The sequence below is a fragment of the Vigna unguiculata genome, chromosome 10 (genome assembly GCF_004118075.2).
Source record: "Vigna unguiculata cultivar IT97K-499-35 chromosome 10, ASM411807v1, whole genome shotgun sequence".
Lineage (NCBI taxonomy): Eukaryota > Viridiplantae > Streptophyta > Magnoliopsida > Fabales > Fabaceae > Vigna > Vigna unguiculata.
Genome location: NC_040288.1, coordinates 7,688,009 through 7,693,705, shown reverse-complemented (window position 1 = coordinate 7,693,705; position 5,697 = coordinate 7,688,009).

The following is a 5,697-nucleotide window of genomic DNA, read 5'->3' as shown; positions in this document are numbered from 1 at the left end:
TATCCCTACATGAGAGTAACTGGATATGAACCTCCTCGCTCATATCATCACATGTTCACCACCATCCATGAACCTGCCCGCTCATGGTATAGCATCCCCTGATCCAAGTATAGTATCACCGCTTAAAAGCAACGCACACAAGTCACAACTACAACGTTATCGCCTGGCACAGCCTTAGCGCCGCTAGGCAAAACTTGCACAGACCGCTTGGCGGTACCAGCCCCGTCGCCAGGTGCCAAGCTCCAGACAGATCCACTGTTTCAAGGTCTGTCGCCTAGCGGAACACCCCTTGCCGCTAGGCGCCACGTGGTGCAGAGACTCCCTTGGAAATCCTATCGCTTGATGCACCTACTCGAGCCGCCAAGCACCATGACAGTAGCGAAACCTGCTAGTTTTTGGCACCCCAAACTGACTTGTTCTCCAATCTCGATTGCTCGAAAGGTATATTACACATTTGCCTTTCAGAACCTGCTAGTTTCCAGCCATCCCACCATCACTTTAATTCCTTACATCTCATTCATAGGTCCATTTATTCTAACCATTTGATTCACTAAGTTCTCCTTCCAAGCATAATGGTTCAATCAAGCTTAAGAAAATTGCCTATTCCAACCAAATGAAATTACTCCAATCTCAAGGATATAATTCAGTCAGCACCTTAGGCTATGCGAGCTCATATCAGAAAAATTCCCTAACTCCACTGTCACAGACTTCCATTAAGCTCTAATTCTTATGCTTAACCAATTTACTACATTCTTTTATCCTTCAACCATTATCAATTGTCCTACCAAGACCCAAGATCATCTCATTATTTAAATCGGTTTATCCTCTCCAGCCACCATTTTTTTATATCGGATTTACTATCATCGATAAAGTTTTCATTACTTAATTGACATTACTACATCACAAATACCTTTCCCACATCAAGCACTATGTACACCATCACTAGATTCCTATTCCTCCACTCTTATCATCTAGTCGAACTGGAATTCCTCCCACTTTGGATTCACCATGTACCTTTCTGCCAACCACTACGTCAGGCTTCCCAAAACAGCCCTTATTACTCACTATCGCCTTGCGACCAATAAGATGTCGCCAGGCGGTGCATCAGATCATGGGTACAAATCCCAGATTTCTGTACCCGCGAAGAACATCAAATTCCCAGAATTTGATCCAGCATCCAATTTTAACAGAATACAACAAATCTTACATAGTTTACTAGACTCCCTCCCAATCTTATTACACACTATGCACCATAAGATTCCCACATACATCATTATATGCCAAAAACCAAACATTCATTGAATTCCTTCATTTGACTCACAATTCCTTTCATCTCCATTCCCAATGGTAATTCAAAACCACCCTAACAGCAGGAATATAATGGTCTTTTGCAACCCCACAAATATAGAAGTTAATGAAAAATCAGTACAACACGAATTACACAAAATTGCAATCAAACAATGACAGAATAACACGCATCGCTTGGCGGTTCAGTCTCGCCGCCAGGAAGTTCATGACAGAACCCAGAATTTGGGTAAAACTGATGTGCCGCCTAGCAGGCATGAATGATTAAAGGTTATTAAATGTGTATTAACCTAGTGTTTCCCAGCCCCTTAGGCTGCCTCTCTTGGCTGCTAGGGTTCCTAAACCCTTTCATATCCATGCCAAAAGAAAATTTGGCAAAAAGGAAGTTTAGTTTTGTTCTTAGCAAGGTTTGAACCCACAACCACTCAATTTCAAAGCCATTGCACAACCAATTCAACCAATACATGTTTCATGATAGATCCTATAATTATAGAGTTACATTATCACGACTAACATTCAAACATATCATTAAAAATAATGAACAAATTAAATAACATGCAAATGGTATACATAAGACTTGAACCCAAGTCCTCTCACACAATAAACTACTCTCAACCACTTGAGCTAGTACTTTTCAACGTCATAACACTCCACATTAAATGCCTTAAAGGCTTCTATTACCCACATTTATTAAATAATTATTTAATTAATTATTTAAATTTCTCGGGTTTTACAACAAGCAAGGTTTTAAGTTTGGGGGAGTTGATATTGTTTATTTTTACCATTATCCAAACTACATTTTTATTAGCAAAATCATCTCTTCCAAAGCTTTTAACCTACTTAATCCTCAATTTTACCTTACTTTTGTAAATAAATACATTTTGAGTTACATTGATCTAAATATATTATTAATCCCCATTTTTGTTTCTATTTATAGATTGGAAGCTTTGTTCCAAAAATCCAGACAAATGAGTGACCTGGAATAGCAAGGAGAAGATAAAAAATGCCATAAAAATAAAGCAACTGGAAGTGCCTGGTGACACAACTCCAGTGCCAGGCATAAGACCAATACGAGGCAGTCAGTGCCTGGCGGCACAACGCAAGTGTCGGGCGCCAGCCAGGCTTCCAAATGCTCACCGCCTAGCGGCACCTGGACACTGCCGGGTGGTACACGCAAGTTCGCTGCACTATTTGATTGCTAGCGCCTGGCGGTGAGTGGCTTCCGCTAAGTGCCAGTTTCGTTGATGTGACAAGTTGACCCTTTTTCTTGTGTTTTTGCGAGGGGAAACTCATCTTGGACGTTTTGGAGTTCGAGCAACACGTTTTGGACCGCTTGGAGGTCTGCTAGGGCTAGTGGGAACTACCCTTTCTTCCACTTTGTATCTCTTCCCTCTTCCACTTCCATTTTGTAAGCTTGGGCTGTCCATGACAATGGAGAGCTAAACCTATTTTTGTTGGGGTTAGATGTAGCCACTGACTTTTCATGTATTTGTGGATGATTTGAATATATATATATATATATATATATATATATATATATATATATATATATATATATATATATATATATATATATATATATATGCTTCTTCCATTAATTGCTAGTATCCTTGTTTATTTACTTAAAGCTTGCTTTGTTTTAACCATTTATTGCATGATATTTGGGTCATTAAGTATTGGAAAATATCTCTTGAAACCTAGTATTTGAACAAGATACCTAATGGAACTTGTATCTAGGAATGACACTTGACCCATTAGTTGTCTTAAACCCTATGTTCAATGTATGGCATTGGTGAAACCCTAAATGTGGTACACTAATTGCTATTGGGGTTGTCATATTACTGAAAGAAGTGGTCGTATTTAAGCCTAATCCAGATAAGTTGTAGATAAACATTATGCTAAGGAATATTGTTAAGGTCTGATATTTAATAATTTATTCATTATATTGTGTGATCTCCAAAAACATATTTAATTATGTTATCATGAAATGCATAGGTCTTCAACCATGACATCAGTAGTCCAACAATTTAAGAGGTAGTAGCTTCACATACTGTGGATGGACAAAAGGAACAACCCCAAGACTGTGTTCAGGCCAATTTAAACCCCAATGAACAAGTACCTGTAGATAGCAATGTACAAATTAATGTCCAGACAAATATGGAAAAGAATGTGGATCCAAATGTGGAGCACCTGGATGAAATCCTTCTAGAGACAGTAGAGGATAACAGTGATGATGAGAAATTGACCTACATTAGCATTCATGACATGATTAAAAGTCTGGTTGATCCATTCAAGAAATTCAAGAACACTCAAGTAGGGCAATCATCAAAGTCGCAACCATAGGGGCAATATAAATATTACCCATTATATATTATGCTTTTGGATGTGAAGCTAAACTGAATGTTAAGTTTACTTCTGTTAGGTCATATATGAACTTCTACAAGACATTATGTGCATTTTGTTTTTTAATTTATGTTCAATGTATGGCATTGGTGACCCATAATTTAGTTGTCATTCCTAATATGGTGGTTATGCAAAACATATAATGTCGGTTCGCAGATACGTAGTAATTTTTATGCTTTTAAATATGGGATGAATGAATGAAGCAGGCATGTTAACCTCACGAGGCCTTAAGGGCTACTTATAAAGAAAGTGAAGTAGGGGAATGGAAATTCGCACTTACCAACCCACTGCTTCGCACATAAACTGGAATCTTTAAATTATCAAATTATAAACAAAGTGAAGCAGAGGAAATATTTTGTTCAAATCATTTAATGTAGGTTAGCAGAACCGAAGTCATTGGTTTGCTCTTACATGTGGGATGAGGAGTAACAATACCATTTCTTCAAATGGGTTCACCTTATTCCATCCCACTACAAGCATGAAGCATACATGTTAATTTCTCAAAACTTAAGGGCTACTACCTAGATCAGGCTGAGGGAAAAGAAAGTAATGTAGGTTCGCACTTAATAAGCCAGTGCTTCGCACTTAAACTAGAAACTTTAAATTATCAATACATAGAGCACAATTTGGAAAATCGTCAAAATATATCCTTACTACTTCCTTTGAGGTCACTTAATTAATAAAGTGTATAAATTATTGATGGCACCAAGGGAATTGTTCAAAGGGATATTTATAAACAAAGTGAAGCAGGGGAAAGGTTTTGTTCAAATCATTTAACGTAGGTTAGCAGAATCGAAGTCATTGGTTTGCACTTACATGTGGGATGGGGAGTAACAGTACCATTTGTTCAAATGGGTTCACCTTATTCCATCCCACTACAAGCATGAAGCAAACATGTTAATTTCTCAAAAATGAAGAGCTACTACCCACATCAGGCTGAGGGAAAACAAAGTAATGCAAATTTACACTGAATAAGCCATTGCTTCACACTTAAACTAGAACTTTTGTAGATGCATTGAAGAGGTTGAAGAATCACTTAATATCGTCATTTACTTCCACCCATTCTCAAGGTGTCTTTTCTGTCTTTAATTTTGTTGTTTTGGTATGTTTAATTTTCACCTGCGTTACACTTTATCAAACTAAATGCTACATAGTAATATTTTTTTGTTGTTGTGAAATTCACTCCTTACCCTGACATGAATTAGAAACATTGGTCCAAGTTTTTCAAAGAAATTTTACTGAACTCATTTAATGGAAATACTGATGTTCCACGTGTGGTTAAAGTGTGATCCTTACCATTTTAATTTCGTCAACAGATTAAAATGGGGAACAATATGGCCTTGTATGCTTGGATGACATTAGTTTAGTACATGTTTTGGTCTAGGTACATCAGATCAGGAGGATAACTTTGATAGTGCTGACCTCATTAACGACCCTGATGATGATGCTTCTTCCACTGTTGGAATGCAATTTGACGTTGTAGAAGACATTAAGACTTTCTACAAAAGACATGCTATGAAATGTGGTTTTGGAGTGCGAATTCGAACCTAAAAGAAGGATGACGATGACCAGTTGTATTACCTTAAATTAGTTTTCTCATGGGAAGGTAAGTATGTGTTCCAAATCCCGCCTAAATTGAAGACCCACCCTACACAAAGAAAATAATGTTCATCCTGTATAATAGTTGTCAAAAAACCACAAGCATGGATCCTAAGGACTATGGTACATGAGCACAATCATGACATTAGTCCTACTAAGTCAAGGTTAATACGGGAAAATATAAGGTTGAATTTGCAGGTTAAGAGAACCCTTGAAATTAACGACGAATTTGGTGTTCATTTGAACAAGACTTTTTGGTCGTTGTTAGGCCATGCAGGTGGTTTTGAGAACTTAGATTTCCAACAGCGAGACGCAAGGAACTACATTGGCGAAACAACAACAAATCTTTGGAAAGGAGGGAGATGGGTAGGCATTGATAGTTCATTTCTC